Genomic DNA, 17,107 nt, shown 5'->3' with positions numbered 1-17,107 from the left:
CAGCTATAAAAACAGATATACAAAGTAGATGATATTTTATAGTATGTAATATAAATAATACAATATATACATTAATCTCAATTTATGCGCCAAACAATAAGCAGTGGGGTTTCACCCACAAAATGATTTGCATACCCAGAGCCAAGGTGGCCATCTTCCCCTCCACTATATCAAGGATTTATTTTCCTGTCTGAATAGCTGACATCTCTATGGTGGGCTGGCTAAAGTTGTATTACTTTGTACATGGAGTGTTTAGTAATTACCAAAAGTCTAAGTCCCTAATCATGGTGCAGGAAAATACTGTGGCATGCTCTAACTTTTCGCGTTCCCCAAAACGCATTGCCCATTGATTTCCATGGGACCTTTAATGCTCAGCATGGTTCTCACATGCCCTGCGATGTGCATGTGAGGTTTCCCATTAAAATCAATGGGGAACACTTTCGATCCTCTATCATGCGAGAGGATCGGAACGTCACAGATGCAACGCGATGCTATCACTAAACCAGTTACTTACACACATTTTCCCCCAGACTAAGCATTCACATTTTATATACCAAGAGTCCTTAAATATAAGAAATAATGATCTATATAGCACATTACTTAATTGCCTTAGAACCCTGGGGGCCAAATGCCATGGTAACCAATGATTTGTTTGTTTTAATCTTTTTAAAGTGGCTCCGCACTTCTTTCAGGATTAGACTTGCAGCATTTAATGGAGAGTTTACTTTATCACTCTGCATTTCACCTGACATTTCATTTTCCTTTGTGGATACAGTGAAGAAAAAATGCTGTAGTTTTGCTTTCTCATCACACTCTACAATTCTTCCCTTGTCACTTTTTAAAGGGCCAATATTTAGTTTTAAAACTTATTTATAGAATTGAAGAACATTTTAAGGTTGGTTTGTCTATCTTTAGAAATTAATAATTCTGTCTCCACCTTTGCGGGTGTAATTTTTGCATATTTCTTTTCCTCATACATTCCTGGTGCTTCTTCACTGCCTGATATATATGTATCGAAGATGGCAATTTTAATAACATGCCTAGCTTAGATACAGCGGTTCAACTCTATCTATGGTGGAATAGCTCTAAATAATACAGTCACAATACAATGTATTCAGATACAAGTTCTACACAGTAGTAGTGATTACAGTGCTGTTACCTTCAGTAATCATAGATGATATCTTCTCTGATTGGAGTCATTCACTTTTCCTCGCTATGTTGGCCGAGACCGCCATGAAGACTTCTTACATTCACGATTCATCTCTGCACACTATACAATTCTCAATCATCTACCATAGGAGACAAAAATATACCCAGCTTCCATCCACCAATATTCTAAACTATAACTGTTATAACTACAACTAACCAACATTATCTATACTAAAATCAGAGTTGAGCTGTGTGTTGGATTTTTAATTTCAACTTATGGTGAGCAATGGAGCTAGGTATAATGCAGCAAACATGCAACCACATTAAAAAAAATAGTTGGCTGCACTGCTAGAAGTTTAAGCAGTAGAATGAAGGAGATTGTGATCCTGTTGTATGGCGCTCTGATAAGACCACATCTTTATTGCTGGTTAGTTCTGGAGATGTCACCTACAGAAAGACAATAATAAAATAGGAGTCAAAAGATGGGCTACAAAAGTAGTTCAAAGTCTCAAGAACAGGAAAGACCTAAAGGGGTATACTAGCGTTTGAAAGTTAAATGCTTTGTAAGGCGATAACATGTAATTTTGCAATATAATGTTATAACTTGTTTTACAAAGCTGCAGAGATATTGCTTTACCTGCGGTCTCCCCCCTGCTTAGTTCTCCATTGGTATCCAATCATTAAGCTCTGTAAACTCAATTGCTTTACTGGTTAGGCATGTTCGTTCCTTCAAATTCTTTAATAATGAGAACAGTTTGTATAGTTATGTATGTGCATTTGTCAGTAACTGGCAATGGGGCATTGTGGAAGCTGTAGTTTTTACACTTCCTGGTGGCCAGTTTAAATAACTATGGGAAATCTAATGCTGGCTGGAAAGTAGCGATAGTGCACGTTAGCAAAAAAGTTTGGTTTAGACACAATGATTATCGCTCAAAAGATGTCGCTTGTCTTCTGCATCCAGCTGTTCTCTGCTCGGATCGCTCAGCTGGTATACAGCTGAGCACTCCGAGCAGGGTATGCAGAACACAGCTAGACTGCTGTGTTCTTCGGTATTAGTGTATCTTGATGCCACCGGAAGCTAGGGGTTTGACTGGGAAAATGTCCCTGTCACACCCCCAGCTCCCGATTGGCTGCCTTGATCTAGGTCCTAGCAGCAGCCTGTTTATTACATTTTGGCTGGGGTGGGATTCCTGTAGCTGGGAAACATAGGCTACTTGTCCGCCAGTGTTGCCAAAGTGCTTGCCTCATTAAACTGCGTCCCCCCCACCATTGCTGTCCCCTGCTGGCTGCTCCTACACGCTCACCGCAGCCTTGTGCCACAGAGCTCCGGTGCTACCAGTCTGGCCGCCAGCCGCTCTACAGGGCTGACTGCTGGGAGGCCGACACCGCGGCCCAGGATGGGAGAGACAGGCGGAGAAGGCCAATCGTTGTGTCTAAATCAGCCGAAACAGTATAGATGGATGCTTGGAACAATGGCAATACGTGTAAACATTAGGGACATTTTTTAAAGTTTTCCCAGTCTTCAGCTGACCACTTAGGATTTTAATAATGATAGTGTTGGGTATTTTTAATAAAAGTTATATTTTAGAATATTTGAAGATGGAGGCTGAGTGTATTTTTGTCGCCTATGGTGATTGGGAATTGTATCGTTACATGCCCTACCATCATCCTAGATCTGTTTTTTCTGTTATATGTCTGTACACACTCTCCCCATCCTGTCATTGCACCTTCCTCTCAGTGCCCCCTATAGCCTCATAGTAATAGTGTCCCCACACAGTAATAATGCTCCTGTTGTGCCCACCACCAAATAATGTCTATTTTGTGCTTTCTCACAGCAATAAACCCCTTTTATGCCTCAAATAGTAATACTGCCTACTTTGTGCTCCCCACAAGGTAATACAGACCCAACAAAGTAAAAGTGCCCTCTCTAGGCCACTTAAGGAGTGACTATGCTCCTCCATTGGCCCTGCAGACCAGTGCCGCTGGGCCAAAGACTTGTGTAGGACTAACTTGATTACTCTCCCTGCTGTCAGACACAGTGTGTGTTTTGCATAGCCCGACTCCTCATCTACTCCACAAGTGTTCATACAGTACTAAGGCTATGCAAGACATGAGCGGTGTCAGGCAGTAGCAAGACCAAATTGAGAATCAGCCAGTGTAAAAGGCCCCCAATTAAATTTGCCTTGCATTAACATGCTGGCTAGAGCTTCGGGGTGGGGGTGAGGCGTTGGTTGCACAATACTACCTCCCTTCAGTCTAGTCTTGCAGAGGGTTTTGTCCAACCAGAAACTACCCTTATAGGGGTTTTGCCATTACAACAAAACCCAGTCCATCTGCTTGGCCCGGCCTAAAGTAAAAAAAGAGGGCATACTAGCCTGTCCTAGAGCCCTAGGAAGCAGTTGAGAGCGGCAGCTAGTATCGGCGGCGACTTCTGGGTTGATAGCCCGGCGGAAGTTAGGTGTTGTCTGCTGTCAATCAGAGACCACAGCGTAACTGTATATAAGTCACCATACATGCTCCTGGTAAACATGTACAATGAGGCTGTGGCCTCTGATTTACTGCAGACGGCTTTTGACTTCCGCCAGGCCATCTACCAGGAAGTCACTGTCAATTCTGGTAGTGACTCTCAACTGCTTCCAGGGGTTCCAGGATAGGCGAATATGCCCTCTTTTTTACTTTTGGCCGGGCGGAGCAGGTGGAGGAGGTTTTATTGTAATGACAATAAAGTCCCTTTAAGTGTGGAGTCATTTTCCTGTGTGACCCCACCCCAAATTCAAATGATGTCCTCATGTCAACATCTGTGAATCCAATGACATTACTTCTTGTGTCAGTGACAACACAGCCTAGTCTTACAACAGACCTAAATGTAGTGGTCACAGTCAGAGGCGTAACTTAAAGCTTCTGGGCCCCAATGCAAAGTCTGTAACAGGGCCCCCAACTACAATGCTTTATTCATAGTACTGGGCTCCCTATATGGAGAAGAGAGGCCTTATGGGCCCCCTAAGGCTCCTGGGCCCGGGTGCAACCGCATCCCCTGCATTCCCTACAGTTCAGCCCTTAGTCACAGTCAATAAATCAATAGGAACCAAGCCTAATTCAATTGTGAAAGATGTACTAGGCTAAGTTTGTACGACTAAAAACTTAAAGCGACCCACCGGGTTCAAGACAAAATTCTCTAACTGAGACAGGATCGGGAGGAGGATATATTACCCGATCATCTGCTCCATAAGTTATAGGTACTGTTTTTGGTTGTGCAAGATGACTGGAGCAATTTTCTATCTACAAACTTTGCACTGCCCTCTGGTTGGCTGCTGTTGATCATCTTAGCAGCTCTGGCCAATCAGAGAGCAGGTATAGTGCGTTTGTAGTCTAAAATTATCAATGCACTGTGAGGATTAGGTAGCCTGAAGATTTTGTCGGCCATCTTGGACACACAAAAATGGGACATAAGGGACGAAAGAGAAAAACAACTGCAGATAAAATACCCCCTCCCCCTCCTGTTCTGAAACAGAATTTTGTCCTGAATCTGGAGGGTTGCTTTGAGCATAAAAGCACAAGCACAGAGCTAGAACCTTCCTAAGGCTTAAATAGCCATTAAATCTACAAAAATGATGTATCACGTGTGTGTGTGGACAGGTCCTGCATATGCAAAAAGTACAGTAATATGCGCAGACACTTGCGCAAATCTACCTCCTCAAACCTCTCTAACATGCAAATACACTGCAGCGAGTGTTGGCGCATAACAATTAGGGCTCCTGCACACTTGCGTTTTTCTTGCACTTTTTTTCACGCGGTATCGTTGCGGTTTTTTCACGCGATTGTCAATAGGACTTTCTAATGTTAAAAACGCATGGCACAAAAATTGCAAAGCATCAACTTGCGATGCGTTTTTAACATTAGAAAGTCCCATCAACAATCGCGTGAAAAAAACGCAGCGATATCGCAGCATTAAAAAAACGCGAGTGGGTAAGAGCCCTTATTGTTCAAAAAATATCAAATGAGCTAAAGTGAACGGGAATCGTTCACTTTTCATTCATTTTATTAAACAGTACTCATTCAGTCCTTGTATTCCCTAATGCAAGGACTGAACGATTCTTGTGTGAATGAGTCACCCATGCATTTGTGTGCGAGTGCGAACGAGTAAAAGTCCATTTACACGTAACGATTATCGCTCAAAATTCGTTCAAACAAACAAATTGGAGCGATAATCATTCAGTGCGAATGTGAAACAAATTGCTCAATTTTCGTTCGTGGTTGTTTAAGCTTTAAAAACCTTGTTAGCACTCGCTGGCTTGTCATTGCGCTTAACGGCTCCCCGCTTAGCACTTAGGAGGTAAAGTGTTGCGCGAGAAGCGGACGATAAGCCCGCGAGCCGGCGGCAAGACTCTCAGTGTAAATGCTCCTCAGCAGCGCTGACGACCTTAGCGGTGACATCAGCGCTGATGCAGTCATTTAAAAGCCTGTCGCTTCGTGTAAAGGTGCCTTTCGCGGTGACATCACTTGCTCGTTCATTATAATAGCCGGTTAGGAGGTCACTAGGGTCTGGATCAATATATTTAGCAGCCCTTCTATATATTTTTTTATTATTAAAAATGAGTGTAAAATCTAAAAATAAAAAGTATATAAAAAGTGACGTTAACTGAAAAGTATAAAAAGTGTGATTTTCTGCAGTTCCTGGCAATGCCATGCACTATATAACCTGCTGAGATACTAATGTGCAGTACGTAGATCACCCTGCGCAGGTATATAATAAGTACGTATAGACGGCCATCAGTCAGAACTTTCACAACTTTTCAGTTCCTTTTTCTCATTGCCACAAATGTGCGTGCTGGGTCTCTCATTTGGAGCCCAGCGGTATTTCACATTAATTATGTAAATATTTAATGGACTCATTTGTAAAAACTAAAACTATATGAAGCGTTCAGAGGGGAGTTGGTGAGTTGTGCCGCCCGCCCCCACATGCCATTCATCTCCTCTGATACAACTCTCACGGCGGCTGCTCTATGTACACACGGAGCAGCTAAAAATAGAAAGGGCAGCCTGACAACCAGCCGCTGATTGGCTGCAAGGGCAGAGCTCTCAGCCAATCCCGGCTAAGCAAACAAAGCCATACACTGTGTGTGAAATTTTATCCTGCGTCAAAACAGCCTGGGGCTGTGGTAATGAGCCAGGCCGCGATGGCGGCGGGCCGTGTGTCACGGACACTTAGTAGGCCGAACAAAAGCTGCTTGTGAAATAAAGGGGCTCCCCTGTGCTGACGGGCTCATTTGCTCCGAGACAACAGTTGAGGGAGGAAGGGACGGCAGCTGTTTCTCCCTCATTCATAAAGTCTAATAAGTTGCCGTTGAACTCCATTTGCATCACACTGGCCCCTCACAGAATGTAGATAAGGTGCTCATTGTGACACCACAGACCTGGAAAAGTGCAAATCAGGCCTCTTGCAAAGTGAAGTAGTTTAACCCTTCAGGCTTCCATCACACACTTTTTGTGACTTTTTTTTTTAAGTCTAAAAACACAAATAAAAGAAAAACTAGCATTTTTTAAAACTGGTAATATGCCTTTTTGCAAACATGCCGGCAGCTACCACCCCAGTTTGCCTGACGAGCATTAACAGCACTCGTAGAATAGGCCTCATGTCCACTGCTGGGTTGGATTTCGTGTGCGGAATTCCGTACGGAATCCGGCCCGTGACCGCAGCAGGAGACCCTGCGTACCTGTGCGTGCAGGTGGTGGCATCCACGTAGACTCCTCTTCTGGGTTATCTGTACTGCGGATGGTTCGCTGTCGGACATGCGCAGTACAGATTTCTTTTTGGAATCTCCTGCTTTTCCCGTGGAACCCGCAGCCCGTCCCCAATGTCGATTGTGAACAGGCAGCAGATGGGGCGGCTTCCTTTGACTTAGATGGAAGCCGTCCGTGTGGAAACCGCAGTGAAATGGAGTATAGTGCAATTCGATTTCCGCACTTAAAGGCCCACAAATCAAATCCGCATGCGTTAATTCAGTTGCGCACGCCCATGTTTCCCTATGGGCGTCATGAGCTGCGGATCATTCGCATGGGTGCCCTGTGCGGACTCCGCAATTCAAATCTGCCCGAGGACATTGGGCCTTAGACTGGCTTCGCACGGGCAATAAAGTCGCGTGAGATTTGTGTGGTGTGAGATGCACAAATATGAACCTATTCTTCTGAATGGGGTCATACACATGAGCGATGTTTTCACACGACACCGCAATGCATTGCGGGAAATAGATCGCCGCATGTTCCATCTTGTGCGTGCTCTCGCATCGCTCATTATGTGCAATTGGGCCAGCGGCAGCAGCAGCGCAGCGGGTGCACATAATGTGAGGTTTCCTATTGAAAGCAATGGGAGAAACTGCATAATCCTATCAGCTGCGGCGGAAGATTTACTTCATCCCCGCTGTGATGCGAGGCTATTTTGGCATGAAAACGCCTCGTATCCTCGGGGAATTCACATGGTGGGGAGCGCGATATGGGGGCGGGATTCATAGCCTCATATTGTGCTCACCTGTGTGAAGATAGCCTAATGTCGGCTTTTTATGTTCTATAGCACATGTCAAGCTCTGGCCCGGCAAGTCATTTTATGTGACCCTCAACAAGGTGCGGATGTAGGTGGACCGCTTCTTCACTTATGGCCTCGTGTCTATGGGCGGATTTGAATTGCGGAATCCACGCGGGGCACCTGCGCAGAAGATCCACAGTGCAAGATGACCATAGGGAAGCATGGGCGTCCACAGTTCAATTTACACATGCGAATTCCGTATGGATAAAGCAAATCGCTGCATGGTCCCTTTTAGTGCGGATTACGTGTGGACGGCTTCCACTTGAAGTCAATGGAAGCTATCCGAGCCGCGGCCCAGGCCGTGGATTCCGCATGAAAGCAAGAGTTTAAAAAAAACAACATTGTACAGCACATGTGTGCCGGCACTTCCACACACATCCGTAGTACAGAAAAGACAGGCACAGGTACACAGGGTCGCCAGCTGCGCCCGTGAACATGAGGCCTTACCCAGACAATATAGCCAGCGCTTGGCAGAGGTGGTGCCGCCACCACAGGGAGCTGGCGCCATATTGGATACTGAGCTCCGAGGTGTACCTTCACACTACTCTGTTCACCAACACAAGTGGTGGCACAGTTCTGACAACCCTACCTAGGAACTCTCCAAAGTAGAAAACGTGGTGCTCAAAAGGTGGAAGTGGAGAAACGCCATCATCATCGTATAGAGGGCTCCATAGACATGTTACATTTAGGGCTCACTCGTATACCGCATTTTCACAAACCGAAACTGTGCATATTTATAGTGTATTTGGACTTTCTTGCGTTTTTTTTGGGGGGGGGGGGGCATGTATTCTGTGTTTTTCATGTGTGCAAAAAATAAAACGGTAGAAAGTCTCTGATTTCTCCAGCCATCATGCAGAAATATGCAGCTACTCCGCATGTATTATGCATATTCACTGCGTATTTACGTGATGAAACGAGGTCTTTTATTTCAATGATTTCGTTCTCACTAGCATGATTCTCACGTGATATTCCTATGCGTGAGGAAAAAATAGACCTTGCCCTGTCCTTCTCACTTATAGTTTTTATACGTGCAAGAAAAGAAATTGCAACACCTATCTTTCCAATTTTTTTTAGCGCATGCAATAGCGCGAAGTTTAAACAGTAAAAAAATTAATAACATTTTGAGTGGTTCATGCACGAAGACACTCCGTAGTGGTGGGCATATTTGCGCATGCACCCTTCTGAAGAGGCTCTTAATGAGTAATTTTGGTCTGTAATACGGACCAAATTGGGACATGCTGCAGTTTTTTTATGCACGTAAAATAGGCATGTGTGGATACCCCAATGTAAATCAATAGGGATTACGTCATTCATATAAAACACGTAATACGCAGCATAAATATGCCTGTGTGTGAATGAACCCTTATGAAAACGGCCCTCTAAAGGCAACCATAATTCTGATGCGGCCCTTGGTTCAAAGGAGTTTGACACCTCTGTCCTCTAGTCCGCAGCGGAATCTGACCCTGCCCGCAGTCTGCCACCCTGCGTACCTGTCTGGGTCTGTACTGCGGATGTGTGTGGAATTGCCGGCCAGCGCACATGCACAGTGCTTTTTTTTTTAAACTCCTGCTTTCCCGTGGAATCCGCGGTCCGACCGGCTTCCATGCAATGGAAGCCGTCTGTGCGGGAACCGCACTAAAATGGAGCATGCTGTGATTTGTTTTCCGCATGTGGAATCTGGAAAACAAATCCGCATGTCAAAATTCAAGTGCGGACGCCCATGGTTCCTTATGTGCGGCTTGAACTGCGGATCTTCCATGCGGGTTACCCACGCGGATTCCGCATTTCAAACCTGCTCGTGGACATTGGGCCTAAAGCTTACTCATTGGGCAGTATGATGTAACTTTATATCAGTTGTTCAATTTCTCACATTTTAAAAACAATTTTTTCAGTTAGTGACGGAATTTTTGCAGGTTTATCTCACGGAAGAATAACCCATTCATATGAATGCATTCATTCACAAGAGCAATTTTTCACTTTGACTAATGGTCTGAGAATAAAACACTCGCTGCATGTCTTATTGTGCGTGCCTCACACGAGACTAGGCCATGTAACGAGCGATGTCCCGCACATTGCACAGCACACGGACGAAGTTTCTGTGTGGTGTGTGATGCAAGTTGTGTCTGAGAATCTTGGACGCAAATTGAACTTGGCCGTGTAGTTATGGCCAAGTGGGAGCCCGGCCTTATATTCAGAGACTAGAAGTGTACACGGAAATTAGGATATGTTCACACATTTTAGGAGCACAAAAATGTACGCAAAGTCGATCATGTGAAGAAGCCCTCAGTGCCGAGAAACATAGTTAAGTACACAGAGGATCGCCTGTCTGTACAGGTTTTTAGACTTAGAATATACTTATTGTAAAAAAATAAATAAATCAAGCATGTAGAAGGAGTTGTCGGAATTCAATAAAACTCTCTGTGATTGTAACATTGATATAAGTGTAAGGCCGCCTGCACTAGGGCGGGTCGGATCCCGCATGTGGGATTCCTGCAGCTGAGTTCGACCCAGTGCCCGGCCGGTGACCCAAGCTTACCTCTCCACTGTCTTCTGCTCTACTGCGAAGGTGCAGTACAGAGGACGTCGCGTCGTTGCTTTGGCGATGATACAGCTCCTGCAACCATTCTGCAATGATGATTGCAGAATGTCCGTGGGATGGACGGCTTCCATTGACTTCAATGGAATCTGGAAGTGCATAGCCCGCACAAAATCGCAGCCTGCTGCGATTTCTCCCCCGCAAGCAGAAAATCGCAATCGATTTCCGCTCATGGGCAGGAAATCGCATTTTTTCATAGCATGTTATGGGCTGGATTTGCTGCAGAATCCTGCTCCGAATTTCGCAATGCAAATCCGCCTGTGTGCAGGAGGACTTAGTGATTACAATATCAGAGCAAAAGGATAATTTATTGTGGAAAACTGAGCACTTGAAGGGAGACTCTAGTACTCTGTTGTACCGCCTCTAGCTTGGATACAAGATGTGATACAGATGGATATGGAGGCTCTATTACCCTGTTGTACCTCCTCTAGCTTGGAACAAGACGGCCTATCCCTACTAGTGGTGACCAACAGTCCACAGACCATCACACCAGCAGTGGGGCAGTGTGCCACTCCACAACAAAGGCAGGATCGAGGTGCTCACCCCTACGTCACCAGACATCAACACGGCCGTCGTCAGTTCCCAAACTAAGCCTGGATTCTGTGCTGAAGACAACCCAGTTCCACTCAGCAGTATAGTTTTGTCATCACTGCAAACGGATATCATGGTGGGTGGGTGCCAAAGGCAGTAGCAGTAATAGGTGTCATGAGACCAAATGTCCTTACACCAAGTGCCTGGAAATGGTTCCAACAGACACAGGGGTGTAACAATGATGCCACCTGTCTCTGGAGGGCTGTCAACGAAACAGTTGGAGCTACTTGTGCTTGTCAGACAATTAGACGATCCTCTCCACTGGTGGTCTGTCGAGGGCGTTCTGAGCCTAGTTACCTTGTGTGCGCCCTCAGCAATACACTGGTCCCAACACTTCCTAACAGTCTGGTAAGGGCAGCCCAGGTGGCGGACAATTTGTCGATACGACCATCCAGCTTCTTACATTCCAATAATGCTCCCCTCTTGAACTCTGTTAGCTAGACAAAATATATTTGATTGCTTCGTAGAGGCGTCTAGCGGTCAACAAACTCTACGCAAGCGGAAAAAGAGGCCATGGGTGGAAGCACTTTTAGGGTCTCAGGTGGCAAGACTATTCATCTAATCACACCCCAAATCTAATCATTTGCATATCTAGCTGAGATGTAACTGCATGCCGGGTTTTGAGGCAAGATGACAACTAAGTGCTCTATTTTTTTAACAAAGTGTCTAAACATATATTTTCATTGAAACATAAAGTATATCAGACACTTATAATACTTTTAGAACTTTTTATTCTAGCAATGTTAAACTGTATTTGCATTAAATGTTCGGCTTGTACAATGTCGCCATTTTATTTTTGTGGTTACCCTTCATATCTGGATATACTTTGTCTTTTTGAGACAAGCAGTTTTCATTTACATTCGAGGGAAGATTTTATAATGGTGAAATAAAAAATACAACATTGCAAATCAACACTTTTACGCAGGTAGCCACAAAAATACACTATATTATGCTTCGCGTAAGGCCTGAAAGGCATGACACAAGGAATCTCTCTCTCTCTGGTGTTCTTTTAAGCCTTGTGTCATGCACTACACCCTCATGCCCTGCAGTAGCTAATGGGTGCATTCACATGAGCAGAATATTTCCGCAATACGCACCACAAGACGTGGAAAATTCTGCACCAAAATCCACAGCCTCCGTGCGTATTTTGAGCCAGAAGTGAAAATTTTGCTGGCAATTTCACATCAAAATGCACCCGTGGACGTGTGATTTTTGATGTGGACTTCCATATTGGCAGTTTAAAGCCCCATTTAAACTGAAAGATGATCGCTCAAAAATTGCTCAAACAACAGTTTGAGTGACAGCTTTCGGCGATCATCTTTGCATAAACTCTTAAGTAGCTAATTAGCTACTTAAGAGTTAACTGAAGGCAGAGCAGGACACCACTGATAACTCCGACAACAGCAGCTGCTTTGTATATGCAAACAGCTGCTCTGTTCTTCGAGCTTTCAGCTGGTGTCCCGCTGAGAAGTGCCAGCAGAATACCAGCTGAAAGAATGTTATCAGCAGTATAGCGCTGAGAACTCAGCGTGCAGCTCTGATAAGAGTCATCAGTGATCTCTAGCTTGCTAAAAATCACTGATGAGCGAATAGTGCACGAAAAGTGCACGATGGCAGCATGTTTAGACGCAACGGTTGTCGCCCAAAAAAGGCTTTTGAGCAAATTTTGAGCGATAATCGTCACATCTAAATGGGCCTTAAGTCATGAGTTGTAGTGCGTATTGTGTAAATATTCTGCTTGTGTGAAATTACCCTAAATGGGTGCTCCCATAAATGACATTACACTTATCCACAGGATAGATAAATGTCGGTTCACTGATGGGACCGATTACTCAAGCAGACGTGTTGAACCCCACTTTCTTTATCAGTGTACAACTCTTGTGAAGAGGAGTTTAACCCCTTAAGGACATTGCCTATTTTGGTGTTAGGGACGCAACGATTTTTGGGGGATTTTCATCTCCACTTTTCAAAATCCATAACTTTTTTATTTTTTTGATCGACATGGCTGTATGAGGGCTTGTTTTTTGCATGGCAAACTGTAGTTTTTATTGGTGCCATTTTTGGCTGCATAGACTATATTGTAAAACTTTTTAATTTTTTTATGATCGCAGGGAGAGAAAACATCAATACTGCCATAATTTTTTCTTTTTTTACAATGTTCATCATGCAGCATAAATGACAGAATACATTATTACTGCAGGTTCGTACAATTGCAACGATACCAAAATTCTTTTTTAGTTTTTTTTTAGGTTTTTTTAACTTTTCCACAATAAAAAAACCCTTTTTTGGAAATTATTTGTTTTTCTAAATTGCTGCATTCAAAGTCGTATAACTTTTTAAATTTTCCATCGACGGAGCTCTGTGAGGGCTTGTTTTTTTGCGTAACGAGAGGCAGTTTTTCTGGGTACCATATTAGGGTACATAGGACTTTTTTGATCACTTTCATTTCTTTTCTTAGGAAGCAAAATGAAAAAATAAGCATTTTTGCCTCTATTTTTTAAAGTTTTTTTTTTACTCTTATTGCCATGCAGGTTCAAAAGTGTATTCAATTTGTTGTACGAGTCGTTACGGATACGACGATACCAAGCATGTGGGGTTTTATTTTTTTTTATATACTAATGGAAAAAGCACAAAAAAGTGTTTTTTTGGTTTTTTTTACACTATCTGTGTCCCTGTGGGGAACCTGCACCATAGCACCTATGATGACTATTATAAAGCATTGAAGGACTGTCCTGCAATGCCTTATTGCTTGTTATAGCGTTTATAGGCAATGGCAATGCAGGACGCCTGTGTCTGGCATTCTGTTGCTATGGCAACCTGTTGGGGTCGCTGTCCGGATGCACCCCTGCTGTTGCAGCAGGAGGCCGTCTATCAGTGACCTGTGCACCTCTACTTGTGCATGTTTCACTACACTTTACAGTAATATAATAAACGCATTCTGTCCTATATTACAGTTATTTTCTTTAGTTTAAAGCTTGACATTTTCCTTCATTCATTCGTTAGGACTCTTCATAGAGTTACTCAGGGGCCAACAAAAACCTTAGTCATATTCACATCATAAACATTTCCTGAAAAACCTGCACACGAAGAAGGTAAAAGACATTGATTATTCTCAAGCGGATATTTATATAGAAACTAAGTGACTAACCTCCTTAAGATACGGCCAGTAGCACCAACTTCAGAAAGAAACAAACATCATTTTGTCCAGAAATAGCACTAAACAGCTTTATTGCAAAAAACCCTAATTCCACAAGGTGGTGCTAACTGGCTTTTATGTCAGGCAACATGTATGTAGTCAACTGCTCTAACAGGTCCAGAGTGATTTAACCCTCCTGCAGTACCAGTTTTCAAAGTGCTGGACTACAATGAACTGGTGTCTAATAGATTCCATGGTACCACATGGGGGTTAAGGATGGATGGGAAAAGGTTACTGTGTGGTCTATCCAGAGGCCAGGAAGCACTTCGGTGTACAGAGAAAGTGGCTGCTTTCTCATCTTCTTAATCACAACTACTAATCAGAATGAAGAAAGACGACGTGGTCCACTCATCTAATCTTTACTGTGATCTGCTGTTGCTAAGCAAAGTGTATTAGCCCACTTAACACTTCATCACAACCTCAATCAAGTTTCTACTCTTAAACAATAAGTACTTGGTTATCTTTGTCAGTACCACAGAGGTGAATGGAGAGAGGTAGAGTGTGCACATTCGACAGTCACTCCATTCATACAAGAACACTCTGTACTCCTATACTAAAGGCCCATTTACACGGCCCAATGATCGGTCAAAGATCCCTCAAACGACAGTTTGAGTGACAGCTTTGAGCGATCATTTTGCATAAACTATTAGGTAGCAACTCAGCTACTCAATAGCAATTAGGTGTGCAAATGAAGCCTTTAACTGAAAGCAGTAAATAGCCCAAGGGCTCTTATCTGCTTTCAGTTCCTTTGTTCTCCGATGGGAAACAATGCTATCAGCATTACCTGTGAAGAACTGCTGATAAGGCGGAAGGACGATTTTTAGGTTGGCCTGAATTTGACGATCAGCTAGCAGTGCACCAAAAGTGCACGATGGCCGCGTGTTTAAACGTAACAATTGCTGCCCAAAACTATCGCTTTTTAGCGTTTTTTGAACAATCATCGCTCCGTGTAAATGGGCCTTAATGATCGTGGGGGTTCCAGCAGTCAGACTCCGATCAATCAGATACTTATCACCTATTCTGTGGAAGAGTGATAAGAGCGTTTTGATGGAATAACCACTGTAGTATTAAACACAGGATCACACATTTAAGCAACCTATTACTTGCATGAGGAACAATCCAGTCTTTCTCATGATTTAAGGTCCATTTAGACAGGATGAATGTCGGGCAAACAATGCCCGACATTCATCCCTGCATACACTCACTCCTGTGCTGTTGCACGGGAGCTAGTATCGCTGGCTCGCTCACAGAGTGGCCAGCAGGGAGGCGGGAAGGCTGCAGGCGATTTCTCTCGTCGCGCTCCCCTGCCCCTCTTCATTGACTTAACAGGTACTGCTGTATTATGTTGACACAGGAAGTAAGGGGTGGCGACATAATACACCTGTCAATCAATGTAGTAGTGCCCCAAGCTTCTGATTGGCTGGGGGTGCGGAACTCGCCAGCAGAGGCAGAGGGCAAGACCTAAGTCCTGTTCTGAGAGCGCAGGAGGAGGACAGCGACAACACTTCGAGCGCCGATGGCGGCGGCCCGCCACACCTGCCGCCTGAGGCACTGGCAAGCAGCCCATATAGAGGTGTGCCGCGCAGCTACAACAGAACCCACTGCCGAGGCTGATGGAGTCTCAGCGCACTGGCCAGCAAACTTAATAGGCCGACTGTGGAAACTTGGAGGCGCTGCATGTGAGTAGCATGCTGCTGGCGCCCGGACAGAAAGGACGAAGTAGCTGTTGTGTGTTTCCCCCCGGCCAGCCATCCTTTCATGCATCGCAAATGTTGTGGACAGCAGCGGGGAACTGGTGAGCTGACACATGGCAGCCTGTTCCACTGCTGTCCCTGCCTGCTGGACACACCACAGACACAACTAGAGATGGGAGAGTGTCAGGTCAGCTTAGGGGTGCTCGTCAGGGGTACATGCCACCGCATACAGTGTCCTGCTCGGCTCCCCTGGCACTTACTGCTGTATATTGTCAGCCAATCCAAAGCTAGGAGTGTTACAGGAGCGTTCACTCCTGCTGACAGCTGTCACAACCCTAGGTTCTGGTGGCTTCAAGATACACCAGTAACGACTTAATAATAGCCGTTCAGTACTGAACGGCTGCTATTTACACTGATTGATGATCGTTCAGCTCATCGTCCATCGTTTATGCTGCATAAACGATGGGCTGATCACTGATTGTTCAATGTAAGTAGCAGCCATTCAGTACTGAACGGCCACTATGTTAAGTCAATGGAGAGGGGAAGGGGGCGCAAGGAGAGAACTCTCCTCCAGCTGCCCAGCTGTGAGCCAGAAATAGTAGCTCCCGTGCAGGCACACTGGAGCTAGTATGTGCGGGGATGAGTGTCGGGCATCGTTTGCCCGACATTTGTCCCGTCTAAATGGGCCTTTACCCAATTTTGTTTATTAGCGGGAGACTGTATAAGTCTTTCTTGATAAATATTTGGTATGTTTTAAAATGAGCCAAAAACTTTATAAGAGCAGTTTTACAGAGCTAGTAGCATTTATAGTGGTGTTTTCCAATGCTTTCTATTTTTTTCTTGCCCCAAAAACACATAGTGGCAGATGCCAGTGAAAATTTTATTAAAAAAATTATATAATGTTTACATACATACTGTCTTGGTTGTGATGTTTTAGTGGTGTTTGTTTTTGGGTGGGGGGAGGGTGAGGAGCATTTCTATTAAAACACAGCATACTGATGGTTACTTACTAGCATTTTTCTCCATAGACTTCTCAATAAAAAAAAAACACTTTAAAAACACCAGGGCAAATTTTTGTATACATTGACACAAAATAAAGAACACAACCAAACAGGCATGTAAAAAAATGTTTCGAACTGCAGACATTGTTTTACAACCCAGAAAAAAATAACCACATATGAAAGACAAGAAATGAAAAACTTCTTTAAGAATTTCAGCATGGTCGACATGCATTGGCAGTTTGCTAAAATTGAGGCATATGGGTAAAAAATGTCCTCAAAAAATGTCACACCCAGTGCATG

The 17,107-nt window shown here is 44.2% G+C and overlaps 1 long non-coding RNA gene across 1 annotated transcript in view; it reads right to left on the bottom strand.

Annotated features, from left to right (window-relative positions):
- Window positions 1–1,413: 1,413 nt before the first annotated feature.
- LOC136610653 (uncharacterized) overlaps window positions 1,414–17,107 on the bottom strand; it is a 69,278-nt gene continuing 53,584 nt past the window's right edge. Inside the window, exon 4 of the long non-coding RNA XR_010790141.1 lies at window positions 1,414–1,596. This is a non-coding gene — a long non-coding RNA (uncharacterized lncRNA). The remainder of the gene's footprint in view (window positions 1,597–17,107) is intronic.

This window comes from Eleutherodactylus coqui, chromosome 2 (genome assembly GCF_035609145.1).
Source record: "Eleutherodactylus coqui strain aEleCoq1 chromosome 2, aEleCoq1.hap1, whole genome shotgun sequence".
Classification (NCBI taxonomy): Eukaryota; Metazoa; Chordata; class Amphibia; order Anura; family Eleutherodactylidae; genus Eleutherodactylus; species Eleutherodactylus coqui.
The sequence above is the reverse complement of the archived record's forward strand: the minus strand, read 5'-3'. Positions and strand labels throughout refer to the sequence as shown.